At 41.8% G+C, this 18,494-nt stretch overlaps 1 protein-coding gene across 1 annotated transcript in view; it reads right to left on the bottom strand.

The window, feature by feature from the left end:
* The window catches only part of PLS1 (plastin 1), a 99,088-nt gene extending 81,612 nt beyond the window's left edge, over positions 1–17,476 (bottom strand). Inside the window, exon 1 of the mRNA XM_045851297.1 lies at positions 17,352–17,476. The gene's annotated coding sequence lies outside the window, so the exon portion shown is untranslated. The remainder of the gene's footprint in view (positions 1–17,351) is intronic.
* Positions 17,477–18,494: the final 1,018 nt, after the last annotated feature.

Raw genomic sequence — 18,494 nt, 5'->3', positions numbered from 1 at the left:
GAAATGACCACTGTGCAATATAAGTGTACAAAGATCTGTCCTTGTCTCACATCAGCTGTTGTTGGCATGCACAGTGACCTGGCCGAAAGTACTGCTGTGCCCCACCAAGGGCTGCGGTATCACAGATGGAGACTGGCTCCAGAGAGGCACCCGAGGGGCATCGCTCAGACTCCTAATGATTGCTCGTTAAGATGAGATAAGTCAGTCAGTGTCAAGGTACATATTTGATTTTCAGAATTCTTCTCCCACTTCTTTCTTTCCAAGGTTAGCACATAAATGGGAAAATAAAATATCACATTTGCTTGCCTTTCTTCTGAGACTTTCTAGGACAAGAATGGATTCTGTTGTCCTTTTCCTCCTGGTTCAACATAAAACAGGTCCAAAAGTAAATTAGGGAAATTTAAATAGTCCACTAGGAATCTTTCACAGGTGAATTCACTTAAGATGTAAGAAAAAGAAGATGATCAAAGATACAAACAATAAAATGACAACAAACTTACAACTATCAACAACCAAAATTATAGAAACAAAAACAAAAACTAAGCAAACAACTAGAACAGGAACAGAATCACAGAAATGGAGATCACATGGAGGGTTATCAGCAGGGAGGTGGAAGGGGGAGAATGGAGAAAAGGTACAAGGAATAAGAGGCATGAATGGCCTACAAAATAGACAGGGGAAGGTTAAGAATAGTGTAGGAAATGCAGAAGCCAAAGAACTTATATGTACGACCCATGGACATGAACTAAAGCGGGGGGAATACTGGTGGGATGGGAGTGCAGGATGGAGGGGAATAATAGGGAAAAATGGGACAACTGTAACAGTATAATCAATAAAATATATAAGAAAAAAGACCTAATCTTTTCTGGTCAAACTGAAGGAACCAGGAAACTTGGGCTAAGGCTCTGTCTATAGTGAAATGGCCCACTGAAATGACCAACAGCTATTCCTTTAGAATATGACTTGCAGGTTACAAAGTGCTTTAGCACAATGTGTCACATGCAACAGAATATTTTATAAAGTCTATACACAAAGTATCTGTATTATGATTTCTGAGCTGAACAGGATGCATCATTCCATTGTAAATCCAGCCCTGCCCTGTTTCTCAGTGTTAATTCAGGAAGCTCAGAAAAGACGAAAATCCCAGCACACTACATTTATTCCCAAATTAGTCTAAATTATCTTTGCTCATGGACAGGATAAAATTAAACAGCAAAAACTACTAAAACACTTACTTCCTAAATGTTTCCTTCTTCAATTATATACATGCTTTTTATCAAAATGACCTTTTAATCTTTATTCACCACTTCTATTTTCTTACATTGCAATTACAAAAAAAAGTTTATCTACTTTAATCTATATATTTCAGTACCTAGGAAGGCACTGTTAAGTACATCATTAGGAGCCCTGGCTCTGGAGTTGGAATTCTTAGGAATGAATATAGACTCTGACTTTTAACCTTGGGCAAATCATTCTGAATCTTGGTTTTCATAGCCAAAACATGAAGATGACAATAATATCAACTTTATAGAGTTTTGGGAAAGATTAATTAAAATGAACAGCAAAGGGCTTAGAAAAAGACCTAACATACAGGAAGTGGCCAATAGATGTTAGGTATTATTCAAAATATTTGTGATTTTTGATGTTCATAAAATTAGTGGGCTTCCATAGTAATGTATGTGTGAGCTCTTGTATAGCATGTATTTTGCATAATAATAATTTGTATATTGTATGTTAAAATTTATATATTATGCAAAATACATAATTTGCAGAAATTACATTCACCAACAACTAATGGAAGTTATTTTTTGAAGAAAGACCTGGATGAGGTAAATTATGTTTAAACACTGAATTTGAATAATTTAAGTGACCACTGAGGCACTTCATTATCTCATTGTGAGAATAAACCTGTGCGGAGCTGGTTCTAGACCAGGGCTTGGCAAACCCAGCCTGCAGCCTGCACCTGGCCCACTGCCTGCTCACACACTGCCCGTGAACTGAAAATGGTCTTTGCATATTTAAACAGTTGAAAAAAATTCAAAAGAATGATAGTTTGTGACATGTAAAAAATGTAAGAAATTACCATTTTAATTTTAATGCTCATAAATGAAGCTTATTAGAACACAGCCCTGTTCATTCACTTATGTATTCTTTATGGCTGCTTCTGACGTTCAAGAGGAGAGTTCCATAGCTGAGACAGAGACCATAGGACCCACAAAGCCTAGAATATTTATTGTCTGGCTCTTCACACACAAAGTTTGCCAACCCTTGGTCTAGATCATTGTTCCTATGAGGGCAAAGACTGCTGGGGCACAACTCAGTGCCTGGCCCAAAGTCCTGTTCAGTAAATACATAATGAAGGAATAGGTATCAGCATAAGAAGCCTGAGGTGGAGCTACTCACATGTACAAAAGATAGCTGTTCTCAAGTAATGCAGTTTTTCAAACAGAGTGCTAGAGAGGACTGCTCCTGTCCGGGCAACCCTAGCAGGGTCTTTGTTACCCTGTCATTCTAATGGTGGAATTTTAGGCACAGTGAAGAGAATGGGAAAGGGCAGATCGTGAGGACAAACTAAGGAGGTGTTCTGCATTTTCCAGGTGTATAATTTTACAAAAATAATGGCATCACAAAAATACAACTGAAGAAAATTAGTTTGGAAAAAGTATTTATACAAAAAAAAATACACACACACACAGCCTTACTTCACCACAACCTTATTTCTAGAAGTAGCTGCTGAAAGGTTTGCCATGTCTTACATTGTGTGTGTGTGTGTGTGTGCGTATCCAAATCACAGTAAATATTAGGTCTCGCTGGACCTATGCTACACAGACAACATCCAGAGTGTGCCCTTCTACCTAGGGAGCCTCCTTTGTAAGGAAGTACAGGGCCAGCTCATTTCTAGAGGAAAGCTATCAGCCTGGTGACAGTTGTCATGCAGGCCATTTCTAATGAGACAAGTTGATGGAACTGGAGAATATTTATTTTGGAGATGAAATCACAGTCCTCACTCTATTTTAATTTAATTAATTACTAAAGATTTCAGTACACTTTTCTATCTTTACTGGAACTGTTTTGGGTTTTATTTTTATTTGTTTTGCAAACTAACCAGTTATCTTGCTCCAAAGGTGGGCAGAAGCATTTATTGCTCACTGAATAGCCGTGTTCTCCCTCACTTCCAGTGGGGTCATGTGATTAGTTCCAGCCAATGAGCTGTGAGCACAAGTGATTGCTATCTCTCTAGGCCAGATTCTCTCCTTGTGATCCTGGAGCTCCCCTTCCTTGCTAAGACAATTTGGAAGCCCCACATGAAAACAAAACCACAGCAACTTGTTTCTCTGAGACAGTGCTTACAGAACAGCTGCATGAAGAACAGCCAGTGCACACTGACATTTACGTGAACAAGAAATCAATGAAGATTTCAGCATTAATTTGCTACCGCAACATACCCTACTCTATCCTGACTTCTAAAGAAAGTCTGAGCAGAAAGAAACCTTCTATTTGTCTGTGATCAACCATCTTGGGCTATTTACAAGGATTAGCTGCATTAGTAGTGAAATTTTCCAAACCTTCTTCAAACAGGTATCTGTGCAACATTAGTATTTCATTTCAAGTGCATTTACAGATTATTACCACACTTAATTTGACTCAAAGGTAAGTTAAAAACCAAATCTTTTATGCTACTCCCTTATCAAAAGAACTTCAGAGCTGACTGAGAGCTGCACTGGGTGACCGACATCTACTGAGTGTTGTGACCCCTGACAAGCCTCAGTGAGGTCCACCCACCTAGTTCCTTTCCTGCCTCACGACCCCTGGGCTCCATTTCCAGGAGCCGCATGTGGCTCTGGGGTCACTACTCCACAGGCAGACACGATGTTGTAGTGCCCTGGACACAGCTAGTGTGGTTTTCCTTCGTTGGCAATCAACAACACGCTCTTAACCAGCCTGACTCCGGAGGGGCCTTGAACACAGCGGTGCCATCTCTACCCGCTGGTGGTAAAAATGCCCAGTAAGATAAGGACTCCAGCCTATGTCCCTCAATGCATTCCCAATTCAAAACCACTGGAAACCCTGGATCCCGACAGACAGTAGGCTACAGACTTCCACAGCCCGAGGTTCAACTCTCAGCTCAACCTCTGACAGCCATGTAAGTCAGAGGACCCAGACTCTCCGGGCCTCAGTTTCTCCCCCTTCACAGGGCAGCTGTGAAGGTTGGTGGAACTGATGTAGCTGGAAGTACTCACTGTATGTTAGACTCAGACTCTTGCTGCCTCAATGCCATGGAATTCTTCTGAATCTGAATTTCTATTAACTTTATGTTTTATTACAAGCAAAACAATATTCCCAGTTACGTAAAGCAGTGAAAAATATACCTTTGCCTTTACCCTTAGATTAAATACTATGTAATGACGTCTCAAAAATAAACTCTACTACTTAATCTCATCGTCTTCAATATGATCAAGTCCTTGCTATGAAAATACATCTCGAGTTAAATACCTGGTCATCTTCCAGAGACAACTGAATTGTTTAAATTCCGAAGAATTTCTTAAGCACACTTCTGCTTATTTCCAATTCTGTAATTGTATATTTTTATACTTAAAGTAAATTGCTCTATTTTTTTATAGTAAAAACCAATGTCACCACAGCCTATTCATAAGGAAAAAAGGAAAATTGAGACAAATTCCAAAAGAGGGGTATCCTATAATATATCTACTACAAAGTTCACTATTCCTCAAAATTCTCCAGATCATTAAAAAAAAACAACAACAACAAAAAAAAACAAGGACAGTCTGAGAACTGTCACAGCCAAGAGAAGCCTACAGAGAAATTACAAGTAAATGTAATACTTCATAAATGGGATCTCGAAACAGAAAAAGGACTTTAAGTTAAAAACTAGGAAAATATGAATAAACTATGCACTTTAGTTAAGAATGCTATAATAATATTGGTTCATTAATCATAAACACACCATGCTAATGTAAAACATGACTGATAGGGTAAACTGTGTCAGTGTGGGGGACCATGGGACTCTACTATCTGCTGAATTTCTGTTCATCAAAATGGTTCAAAACTATAGAGTTTAATACAAAAAGAAATGTCACCACAATGAGAGACCACTCCACACCCACTAAGATGGCCTTCATCAAAAAGACAGGTAATAGGGAGTGCTGATGAGGATATGGAGAACCTGGAACTTCATACATGGCTGGTGGGATGTAAAACGGTGCAGTCACTTTGACAAAGAGTCAAGCAGTTCCTGAAAGTGTGAAACACTGAGTTACCATACGACCTAGCAGTTTCACTTCTAGGTATATGCCCAAGAGAAATAAAAATGTATGCCCCCCCAAATCACTGGTTCACAAATCTCATAGCAGCATTATTCATAATAGCCAAAATGTGGAAATATCTCAAATGTCCATCAGCTGATGAATGGATAAGTAAAATGTGGTAGATCTAGGCAATGGAACATTACTCAGTCATGAAGAGTGATGTGTTGGTGCTACAACATGAAGACAGCTTGAAAACACTATGCTAAGTGAAATAAGCCAGACACAAAAGGCCACATACTGTATGATCCATATGTACAAAATTTCAAGAATATGCAAATGTATAGACAGAAATTAGACATGTCATAGCCTGGACAGGGTGAAGAGGGGTGCAATAAGAAATGAGGAATGAGTGCTAAAGGATACGGGGTGACAAAAATATTCTAAAACTTTGAGTGAACTAGACCTCAACCAAGTTATTTTTAAAAACAATTACATCCTGTGCACCAAGAACACTGATAGAACACCGTTTAAAACTACTCAAGGCAAAGATTTTGGCAATGTCTGGTTGATGGGAAACCTTGAATGTCCCTGAGAAATCTTGCTGCTTGCTTTGGTCGCACCCTCACATCGTGGCCAAGGGCCGGACGCCTGGAAGGAACCTGTGCACGCAGAAGGTCTGATGAGCAGCATCTGTAATCTCAGACGTCCCTAAAGTGTCCCCAGGGTGTGAAATAGAATTCAAAAGAATATCCCCACTGATATTTAATAAATTAATTTGCAAAAATGTCTATCATTATGTACCCTTTCAGTACACTATCTCAGAATGTAGTCATTTCCTCTGAATTACTGGAAAACTGCAATGTTTTCCATTCTCCCATTATTTACTATTCTAATCCTACAAGAAATGTAATACTAACCTTGCAGAAATACATCAATAAAAACTTAATGTCCCACAGCACAACACACATAAGTAGAATCTGTCAGTAAAAATATAGAAATTTTAATCTTTTTATCTTACATATTTGAGATGCATATTAACAGGAAATATAATCATTTTTAAAACAAAACTACTTTGTTCAAAATGAAAGGGGTGAGGTTTTCCCCTTCCCATGTTAATCAAGTCTAATTTTATGAATCAAAAGCTGAATAACTGTTGACATTTAAGAAAGTAAAGCCTAGCCCTGGCTGGCATAGCTCAGTGGATTGAGTGCGGGCTGGGAACCAAAGTGTCCCAGGTTCGATTCCCAGCCAGGGTACATTCCTGGGTTGCAGGCCATAACCCCCAGCAACCGCACATTGATGTTTCTCTCTCTCTCTCTCTATCTCCCTCCCTTCCCTCTCTAAAAATAAATAAAATATTTAAAAAAAAAAAGAAAGAAAGAAAGTAAAGCCTATGGTAAAATAAAGTAACTTCTGGTTTTTCCTAATCTGATTTCTCTTAAAACAATAAAAAAATACTTTGAGAGAAACAGAGCCTCATTTTACTTCAAAGCTGAAATCACTTTTACATATAAGGATTATTTATATGTAAAACATTATTATTACATATTATTTATTTATGCAATAGTTTAGAATGCATAGGAACCTACAAAGATCCTTGTACTCTGAATTCAAGCTATGCAGCTGTCTCTTGGATGAGGCTGGAATCTCTCTCAAAATTTACTGTCAGTAAAACACAGGAAGGGGTTAATAGTCTAAATATAAGGATCTTAAGTCTTTAGTCTACAAGCAAGTGGAAGCTAGTATTAAGCATGTAGCTGAGGAGGGGATTGGTAAGTTTCACACATTCCTTCCTTCCTTTTATCTCCCACCCCTCCAGCAGCTCACCAGGTGCCTACCATGCAGCAGGTGATGGGGCTACAGAGTGAGAAAGACCTGATCCTGGCCTATGCGACCCCAGACGTGGACAGAAGAACTCAGAACAGAATAAATCTTAGTATGAGAAGATTTTTATCTAAAATGTGTATGGTATCTTTCTACTTACACATTTTATCTTATTTAATCCACACAAAACAGAAGAAACTACAACCACCACGGTTCAGACAGGCTGGAATGACTGGGAGGTTCTCCCACCCCTGGGACCTCTCGGCTGTGGGCCTTGGGCAAAGGGGGTGAGTCGTCACCTCTGTCCCACTCACTGTTGCCTCTTCTAACATCAGCTGACAATGGCAGCACCAGGGTGAGAACTTCTACTTAAAAATCCACCCTTTTTTTCTTTTCCTACCACAGTGTAGTTCTCAGCACAGGATACTTTTCAGGAAACACACATGGAAGGTTCTCAAAATCTCCAGTGAGACACAAATGACTTCCCCATCTGTGGGCACCCCCCTTAAGGGATGAACAGATGCCCCCGGGAATGGAGGCCCCAGGCCTTTGTGCCCGCTGATCTCCAGACAAGCTCTTTGACACTAAACCAGTAGATGTTTTTGAATTTACAGCTGAAGTACTTCTGAAGAGAGACCACAATGCTATTGGAACCTTTCAGCACTCAAAGTCAGCCTGTGAGGATCTGCTCAGGACACTGTACTTATAGCGTTAGGTTAAACGTTGGAAATCCCCTGCTTTACAGAACAAGCCAGAACAAATACATTTATAATCTCTAAACCCAGTGATGCATTCATTTACGTATTTATTTTTGTGATTCATTTATTTTTGTCTCATTTTTATAATTTGCCTTTCAGAATTTGAAATTGGTTATTCTTCTATATTTTGCATATTTTTGAAAGACAGAGAAGACTTTAACGATGAATTAATTTTTGCAAGTCTTGAAATACACATATTAAAACAAGAACCAGGAAAAAGCATTTTTAGGTCAATGCACTGTGAAAAATGTGGCTCCTCCTCCTCTGGTGTGTTTGGAGGTAAGAAGCTGGCAGTCAGGGTAAGCCAAGATAAGCCTACAACTCAACACTGCCTTCAGAATAAGCCCAAATCCCCCAAACCCATGTTTAAAATGTTCCACAATCTGCCCTTTTCAGTCTCACCTGCCCGTACTTCCCAGAATGAACCAGAGTACTCGCCCAGGCCGAAGATGCGCTTCCCCACTGCAGCTCTGTTCGGAGGTTCGTTGCCCCTCTGCCTGGAATGCCTCTCCCTACTGCACCCCCGCTGACCACTCTCCACCTGGTGAGCACCTACCTGCCCATCCTTCGATGCTGAATTCAAATGCCCCGTCCCCCATTACTTTCTTTATGTAGATATGCTCCCTCATTTCAAAGGGTTTACAAAGCTGCATAAAACAGCAATTTTCAACCAGTGTGCCACAAGAATTTTTAAAACTTGCAATATCTGATTAGTCAGGGGTACCAGCCTCTTTTCCCTTAGATTGTCAAATAAGAAAAGGACAACTGCCAACACAATAGCCATCAGCTTAAATGAATCAAAAGTCTACCTATTTTTTTTGTCAGATCAGCAAAAATACCATTTTTTGGTGTGCCACAGACTTTTAGTATTAACTAGTTTACGTGTGCCATGAGATGAAAACAGTTGAAAATTGCCGGCATGAAACCCCAGAAGGCAGCATAAACCGCCATCCCTCACCTCTGCCCGCCTGCACTGACTGCCATAGTGAGAAGTGAGCCTTCCGTCTCAGTTCTGTCACCCCTGGTTTCTACCACCCTTACTGCTCTCAGCACCGGCTGCCTCGTGCTAGAACCTGAGTTCACGCGTGTTTAATTATCCTACAAGACTAAATGTGTTTTGAGGGCAGGGAAAGAACTTTCTGCAATTGTGTGAGTTCTAGCTATTCCAAACATATTTGTTGAAAAAGTTTAACATTAAGATCAACAAAATAAAACCCCAATACATACATACCCCCTGAGTATACTAGTCATTCCTAACTGGTTTGGGTCAGCTCCTAACATCATCTAACTGACGCTTGCTGCTCAGCTTTCTGCGGGTAGAATGGCCACATTGGCTGAGCAGCAGTTATTTTAAAACATGAAATGCAAGAAAAAGGCTGGTTTCTTGGCCAGAAAGGGAGTGGGGGTGATAGAGCCACGTAAGAAACTTCCAGAGAGCAACAAGGGGCACAAGGCCACACCCACTTGGAAAATGAGACTAATTAAAAAACCCTGAATCATCCATTTTGTGACGATAGTAAAGTTTCAAGAGAACATTTTTTTTCTAGCTCATCTAACTTACAGCTCCACACTCTAGCGGGGTGGTTCCCAGATCGTAACTTTAGCATTATCTAGGAACTGGCTGAGATGAAATTCTCGGGCCCCCACCCCAGACCTGAAGAATGAGAAATTCTGGAGCGGGAACCCAGCGTTCTGTTCCTCAACAGGCTTTCCAGGTGAGTCCTATTCATGCTTAGGTTTTAGAACACATTCAAGTACCGCGGTTTCCTGAACAGGCCAGCTCTTTTCTGTCTCCATGCTTTTTTGGCTCATGATGTCCCTTCCCGCATGGGCTGGTCTTTCCTCTACTCTCTGTAGATTGAACTTGTACTTTCCTTTCAAGGCTCGGCTCAAAAGTCTCTACACCTTCCTCAACCCAGGGAACCGAATTAACTGCTCTCCATTTGTGGTCCCCCAAGGCTTCACCCCACCCATCCCCCTGGTGCCCACCCCTGTCACCAGCTATCCTGAGTCAGCCTCCTCCACCTGAGAAGCCAGGGTTACAAAGACTGTGTCTGGCTCACAGGCCTGCCCCCAAACCAGCTCCCTTTACTCAATCACGTCCCTTTGATTTTTGCAGAGGAGAGAAAATATTTTTCTGGAACAAGCCTCTGATTAACAAGAAGAGAGCTGAGAGGCATCCAACCCTTCTCTCCACAGTGGAAATTAATAAATATCCTGTTGAGTGAAATCTGAAGTTTAGGGGGCAACCGAGACATCACTTAAAGAGCTGCACCATCAGAAAACACATTTAGGTTTTGATAAAAGTCAAATATAATTTTCATAAAGAAATTATTCCCTCTGATCAGTAAAAGAAAAAATAGGGATTAATTGGAAGAGCACTAGGTTTGGGGCCAGACCGAAGCTCCAAGAGGACAGGGACCCTGTATCTGTCTTGGCCATCACTATGATCCCAGTGCTGAGCCCACATTGTGTCAACTTAGAAGACACGGGTGCGAGTTCCACCTTTGCCACTTCCAAGCCAGTAACTTCACACAGGCAAGTCATTCTCAAAGTCTTGGTTGCTTATCGGTGGAAGACAGCAAAGTCAGACATTTATTATTGTAATTCTAATAAATACCATACTGCTTTCCCTTGCAGTTCACTAATTGCTTTCACATGCAATGAGCTGTCTAATCGTCAAACCTGCAGTTGGAGAGGCCTCCTGCTCTTGGGGTCGGACACAGAAGCACAGACTTTGACTTTCCACCCACAGCCCTGACCACAGGCCGACTGATCTGAACTTTGAATCACTGTAAAGAGCTCATTCTGACTGGCCACTAAACATTTAGAGATTCTTACATTACCTCTTTCCACTGACCATGATCCTGGCTTACTTTGACTGTTTGAGAATAAGAAAATGGATCAAGCAAATTGCTATTACTGTTTTTTTTTCCAGACTTAATTCACTTGCCTGACAGCTTTTGCTAAAAAACATCTTTGGTTTTTCGTGAGCTGCGTTTTGCAGCTGGCACATCACTGACCTGATAATACTGAAACTCTTTTAAGAACTGGGCCGCTCTTTGAAGCATCCCTGAGGCTAGAGTGTCCCTGTGAAGCTAAACTGAGGAGAGAGGAAGGCGGGACTTCACAATAACAGAATGCTGACAGCGTTCAAGTGAAGGAACGCAGGAGTCTTTGGGGATTGTTGGTTCGTCCTCAAAGGCTGTAAATACTAATCTGATATCTAGCTGAAGGTTCAATTATGTACTAACATAATTGATATTGTGTTGATATTGTCTTCCCACCCAAGTATTGATGAATAGCATTAAATCCCTAAGCAGAGAGCATTTATCAAACCTTAAAATTCTAGTTTGTACTGATTATTTTCTATAAAGTACATAGTGAGTATATATCATTGAGGGCAAAAAAAAAAGGAAAGAAAAGAAAAAGAAACAAACCAATACAGCCATAAAAGTCAACATTTAAGATAAGAGTGAAATGAGTAAAAAAGTCTACTTGTGCCTTTGATTGTTCACTGTAAATGAGTTGGTTCTGAACCTACTTATCTTTTATTTCAACGTTATAATCTAGATTATAACCACCAGCTATGGGAATAATGTGTAAATAAAGCTGGTACTTTCTATCTAAGGCATTCAAGCTGCTTGATCGACATCAGTTTTTGGTCAAAGACTGTCATGCGTTACCTTGGATTTTACGATTGTGACCTGTGGGTTTAGGTTTACTGATTTATTAACCAGAAAGGGGGTGCCACATGGGAATTCATCGTTGGGGAGGTTTAGACAAACAGACCTTGGCCCAAGGCATAATTAACAGGACTGATTCTATACACATTTACCAATGTGTCAAACTCAAATTCTATCCAAATTCTATTTGACAGCACTGGGAAACTCTTGTGTTTCTTGGTTCTCCAACAAACAGAAGGGGCTTTTGTCATTTTTTATTAAAAATTCCTGGGACTAGACCTTTAAACCATTTAATTTGAGTTTCTCAATAATAAAGTAAACTAGTTTCCTCTAGTACTTTCAGTCTCAATGGTCAACCATTCCCCCAAATCTTTTGCTTTTTACCACAAAGAAAGCGCCCCTCCACAGAACGCCTCCCCCCTTACTAACTCATTCCTCCACCTCACTATCAGGAAAGACCGTTTCTCGTGTTTTCTGTGTGCAGCATGTCTGTGTGCAGTCAGTCAGTCCCCATCCACATATTCTCACGGTTTTATAGCTCTAGATTGCTCAGATAAATAATCATAAAAATTTAGTTCATGATAAAGTCTAAAGTCCCCTTCACAGCTGGACCTTATGAATAAACTATCTGTATGTCTACTGGAAAATAAACTTTCTGATAAAACAAATGTTTTCAATGAAAGAAAGGCTCTCTGAATCCTCACTCCACTTTTGCCCTTCCTGTGCGCACAGTATCACTACACACAGAAACCTGCTTTCCCAGCGGCCATGCTGTACGCTTCTCACCAGAAAAGGCAAACTGGGATGGACTCCCGACACGGTGGTACTGAAAAGATGATCAAAATTAACACAGCCTCAAATCTCAAGCGATTTATGTACGTCAGCAAAACGTCCAGCGATCAAATTGTATAGCCATTTTATAACCAATAAACCTAGATGAGGCGCAAAGGCCTCTTTCTCCTCCTCCCTGATCTTCATCATCATCAAGAATAAGCTGTTGATTCAGGTCTTTGTTCAGGGAAGGAGCTGGGTGGTGTGGTAAGTTCCTGGATGTTGAGATGAGTAATGGGTGCTGGCCAGAAGCAGGTAACCTTTCCTTTCACATCTGAGCACAGGCCCTGAGGACGCACAGAACTGATTCAGGAACAGCAGGAGCAGGAAATGGAAAGAAGGCTCGGACAGCACCAGGCGGGGTGGGGATAACACTCTCAGCTGGGCTCCATCTTAAAACCTTAAGAGATTAATTAGGTTCACGTGTGTGTGAGGGCAGTTGAAGGTTAAAATTTTCTCATATCCAACTCCACTGGTCAAATTTGGGGCCTGCTAGTCCTGCCTCTAAAACTTGTCTCTGACCTGGGGCCTCACCTGCGGTATCTGCACACATCCCCAACTGCGACAAGTCCGCACTGACTTCAGAACGTCCTGATATTGAGGGATCCAGAGGAAAGTGCTGGGGTATAGATTCTCCCTGAGGGTTTTGACCATAGTTCAAAAGCCTGAGATCAGGTTAAGGGTCAAGACCCACAGACTGGAAATTCCAGAGCCCCCAGCAGTGGATCCTACACCCCGAGAGAAAAAATGTCCTCGCAAACCTGGCCACCCTGCAGTCTGTTGGCTCATACACAGGGCTTCCCACACACCCCACCTCCAGAGGTATTTCCTAGATCACTAGCAACTCACCTTTATCACCCAGTTCCTCCTGAAAGAGGAAGGGAGCAGAACAGAAATAGTTTTATGGTACACCCAGAGAAAGAGTTGCTGTCTCTCCCTCCAGGAAAGCTTCAAAACTAAAAAGGACATAAAGACTACGTGGAATAATTTTAAATACAAACAAACAAACAAAAACAGAAAGATCCATCACTGTTTTATTTCTCAGATTAAAGTCTGGCTCATGGAATGTTGGGAGTTTCACCAGCCAAAATCTGTAACCATTCTAAATGGGTGCAGCCTAAGCATCTGTCTGGGTTACCACAGATAAAATTTTGTATTTTGACAAGATACTTGTTTAAGCTCTCAGTGCACGAGGTCAGGTAGCCACAAGTCAGAGCAAAGCTCAGTTCAGCCACATGTCAACTGTGTGTCCTCAGAAATGTGATTTTTATCTAAGCCTCAGTTTTCTCATCTGTAAAATAGGAAAAATAATTGCATCAATATGATAGGATGGTTTGTTAAGATTAAATGACATATTGCTTGTAAAATGTTTGGTCATGGAAAAGATTCTATAATAATAGTTACTAATATTACTATTGTTATTTTGAGAAAGTTATATAATATAGTCTTTTTAACTCTAGACTTGAATATTTGGGCATTTTTTAAGTGTATGAGACATTAACTTCAACATACCACCTGATTTTGCATTTGGCTGTCCAATCAATTTTAACTAATGTCCCAAATTCAAAGAAGGCACAACACTCTACCTGCCCAACCCTCCGCTTCCCTCCAGGAAGCTGTGTCTCTGCCCTGAATTGCCCTCCCTTCTTAATACTCCTCTGAGGAAAAGCAGCACTGCCAATGGACCACAGTGACCAACTGCATGTGCGTGTGCCACCAGCAACTCAATGCAAAGGCTGTGTTTTCATTCACAACATCTGTTGTTCCAACTAAACAAATATTCCAAACTGGGATTTGGGTTCTGAGGAAGTGACTTCTGTCTTGTTTTTACAGGTGGAGGGTAAGATTACAATTCTCTTTCTCTCTCAACCTTGTGCCTACTTTCCTGGGTTACAAACAACACAGCCATCACTTAGCACCTCTTCATAGTATACTGTCTCTACCAAACACACGTTCAGTCCAAGGCCTGTGGGCTGACCTGCTCACGTCTTCTGCCCCTAACGAGCTGAGCTATAGTGACCATTCCAGACTCCTCCTCAACTTCCTCAAATGCAGATTCCCAAAACCCCAGTCTCACCCCTCTCATCACTCTGTGTACTCAACCTTGAACTGGTCTATCATCCCTTGTCTCATCTCTTCCAATGACAAGATATCCGCCCATCGGCCATCAGGTTCCTGACTTTAGATTGATCTCCAAGGGTTTAGATCCATAAAACATTTCAAACTGGAGTGTCCTGCTGCCAACTCAGCCTCATCTTGGGGCCAACCACCTTGAAAAGTAAGGGTTAATGAAACAAGCATGGGGCTGGTAGTGAGAACACCTGAGTAGAGGCTCTGGCTATACCACTAACTAGCTTAGTTGAGAATATCTCAGTTCCTCCTCTATGTAAGGAGGAAATGGTCTGGATAAAGTGGTACCTGATGGCTCTAAGATCCTAAATGCCCACCCTGTCCATGTCAAAATACACTATTTATTTATCCATGTATTTATTCATGCAATAACTATTGAATGTCTAACACTACAAAGCTACTGTGCCTGGAATTATGAGTGGTTAAGATCATCTCCCAAAGAGCTTACCATCTAAGATGGTAAATAAGACAATCACATCAATAACTGCAAGAAACAGAAAGAAATAATGTCATAATTGAATATACTTATAAGATAAAGAGTATTACACGCCTATAACCAATACACCAAGCCTGAAACTAAAGTAATTTTCAACATATCTTTCATCAGATGCATTTTCCTTTACATCATTTCTGAAGTCTGTGCTCTCCACTCTGCACTTAGAGTGACATGCTTCAGTCCAGGCCTTGGGTGGGCAACAATCCCCTATGATAATTTTACCTCCGTCCCTAGCACTCCCCTAACTGATGTGTGATCTCTCATCAAAGTATGAGAATCACCCCATCAAGCTGGTTTGACTTAACGACTGCTTGCCATAGCCGCAAGGTAGCCTTCCCCATATTACAGAACATCTGCATCCAATCCCTTTTAAAACTCTGTGCTGCACTTCCTCCCTCCCACAGACAGTGGCTGAGAATAGACTTTGTACTTTGTGCTGGGTGGGATTTCTAAGTCATAGACTTTAACCTCCAAGAGCTTACGTACTGGTCAGGAAGTCGGTGCATGTGCTAAAACACAGTAATTCAGAAATCTGAAAACAAGGGGGATACTAGCCTCACAGACAGCAGCATTAAATGCTAGAGGCTTCAGGAGATGGAGAGCTACTTTCTGGCCACAGTAAATCAAGGAAAGCTTCTAGGAAGAGGTCACACCTAAGCTGTTCCTGGCAGTATGGGCCGGACTTCAGAGAGGGGGGCAAACAGGTATTCTGGCCCATGGGCCCAATGAGACTGAGACAAAGGAGGGCAGTTTAACGACCAGCAAATAGTCACATGGGGTTTGGGCAAAAGAACACTTTTTTTTTAGAAAGGATCCTTGTTGAAAGAACTTTACAAAGTACTAGCAAGTTTAGTAGCAGGAGTAACTAATTATCTGCCTAAGCCCAACTACACAGTAGAAAGGTGTAGATGTTTAACCACCTAACCCAACTGTGAAGAGAGAATGGTGTGGGGGGCGGGAGGAGTAGAAGGAGCCCTGAAAATCAGAAAACCTGGGTCTGAGGCCCAGCTTTGCCAACAAAGGGCTCCAGCAGCCACAGCTAGTCATTTAACCTCGTTGGTCTCAGTTTTCTCATTTGCAAGCTGAAGCAGCTGAACTGGCTGACCTGGAAGGTCTCTGCAGTCCAGAACTAAACGAACTGTATATTATTTCTGCCATTAAAACATTCATCGTGGGGGGTGGAGGGAAAGTCAGGTAACATATTCCCTTTCCATGCAGGTTTCTCTTCTTGAACTAAAAATTTCTTTTTCCTGAACTTAACTAATTCTGTGTATATGCCTCCCACGTCATAAATTTAAAATAACCTAAATAATGTTCTGTGTGCGTGTGTGTGTGTGTGTGTGTGTGTGTGTGTGTTAGGCTCCTCGAGGCCTAAAATTTTGTTTATGGCTCACAGGTTATCCAAGAAAGTTGTGCAGTACAGCCTTAGCCTTGTAGGAGTGTAACCAATACTGCAGCACCAGGAGAAAATACCTCTGTATAAGCCACAAAATGTTGACAGGTAAATAAAGGGGAAAAAGTGAGAACTCTGGTTACTCATCTAAAAGACAACTTTCTTTTAATAGCAGCAAATGAGCCCTGGAATAACAGTTACATAGAAAAGTAAGGGGGAGGGGATCCTAAATTTTAGAAAATCTCTACTTAAAAACGCAGCTAACCTTGGCCAGGCACCTCAGTTAGCTGGAGCATTGTCCTGATGCACCAAAGTTGTGGGTTCCATTGCCCCCTCAGGGCACACACAAAAATCAACCAATGAACGCATAAGTAAGTGGAACAACAAATCCATGTTCTCTCTCTCCCCCTTTCTTTCTCTGAAATCAATCAATAAAAAAAAATTTTAATGCAGAAAGTTTTTGGCACTGAAATTCGCTGTAAGTTTGCTTTTTAAAATGCCGCATGCAGAGGCGCCCTGCTCCCGGAAAGACACCAAACCCAGAAACCACGGATGCGATTTCACTCCAGCCCTATTGATCTTAGGCACCAAAAGGCGAACAAACCTGGCACGCTGTTGAAGCGAAACAGGCTGGATCAAAAAACTGCTGCTGTAGGAGCAGCCACCCACCCGAAGTTTATGATAGAGAGGAAAACAGCAAAGTTAACAAAATGCCTAACTTCACACAGGGAATCATAACACAGTTATTAGGTTTACTTTGTAAGCAGCATATACCGGTGTACACAACTTAAACACCTGCCCGAAAAGGGCAGGAGAGCACCAGGACGCCGGCGGGCAGCCTCCTCCAGAGCGAGGGAAACCTGGAGAGACTCCCCTTATGCCGCTGTGCGCCAGCGACGAAGTGAAGCTTTGTGCTCTGCCTGTGGGTCCAGGCCCCCTCGGTTACCCCACCGCCAGGCCCCGTACCTCCAGCGGTTGTACTGCCGGCGACCGCAGGTCCACTCTGCAGCTACCTCGCTGCGCTCTCCTGCGGCGCTCACGCCACTGCGCATGCCTGGCCGGCACCTAGGGCCAGCAAACTCGGAATCCACTTGCCGGGTTTTGGCAGCAGCTCCCAAGGAAAAGGACCGGATCCTTGAGGGTGGGTTCAGCTGGAGCGTGCTGGGAGCGGCCAGGGGGACTATTGGATGAGCGCTGCGGAAACGTTACCCCTGCTGCCCAGGTACGCAACATTTATGCTTCTCCCAGCCTAAAGGTAATCACCTACATCTCTGGGATGAGCTTAGCACAGTAGTTCTCACTTGAGTTGTTAAAACACAGATCCCACAACAGAGTTTCAGATTCAGTTGGTCTAAGGGAGGCCCAACAATTTGCATTGCTAAATTTTCTCAGGGAAAACTGTTGCTACTAGTCCCATACCAGGCTTTGCAAACCGCTGGTCTAGAGCAGAGGGGGTAGTTTTCTCTCCCCCTCCCATTTTGGGGATTTCACAAAAACATTTTCCCCTTTATTAACAGCCCCACCTGCTTTAAAAATAAGTAAATAACTACACCTCACACTCAAACGAAGGTGGGATATTTCCTCTAGCACGTGAGTCAAGTAAATGGAATGTAGTCCCAACAGTGCTCACACAGTTTGCTAGCAAATCTATCCTTGTGGTCTCTTCAACTGCCCCCGCAAACAAAAGGGGTCCATAATTTGCTGCCCCCTTTAACTCAAATTAGGTCCTGTGTGGCTCCTCAGTACCTAGCACAGTACTGAGTACAAAATAGGTACCCAAGAAATCTTGAAAAGATATCAATAGGGCTTGAGAGATGGAAAGATATTGAAATTATTTTAGGAATCCAAAGGAATTGGTAAGCAATTAAATATGGAAGTACGTGGGCCAAGTTTGGGAAGGATGGGGATTTTTTCCCTGCCTTTCACCTGCAGAAATCAGTGGATTTAGTATCCTTATCTGAGTCCAGATACACAGAAGGAGTTAAACATGTAAGTTCTCACAAAAATATTTCTTAAAATTTTAAAACATGCATCTGCCATACAAGCCCACCATTGCATTTGTGAACGAGGAGGGACTTCTGCAATAAAACTTACAAGTCCAGTGGCAGA

This window comes from Phyllostomus hastatus, unplaced genomic scaffold, assembly GCF_019186645.2.
Source record: "Phyllostomus hastatus isolate PE091 unplaced genomic scaffold, TTU_PhHast_1.1 phas_contig_86, whole genome shotgun sequence".
Lineage (NCBI taxonomy): Eukaryota > Metazoa > Chordata > Mammalia > Chiroptera > Phyllostomidae > Phyllostomus > Phyllostomus hastatus.
Note: the sequence above shows the minus strand (reverse complement) of the source record. Positions and strands in the feature narration are given on the sequence as shown.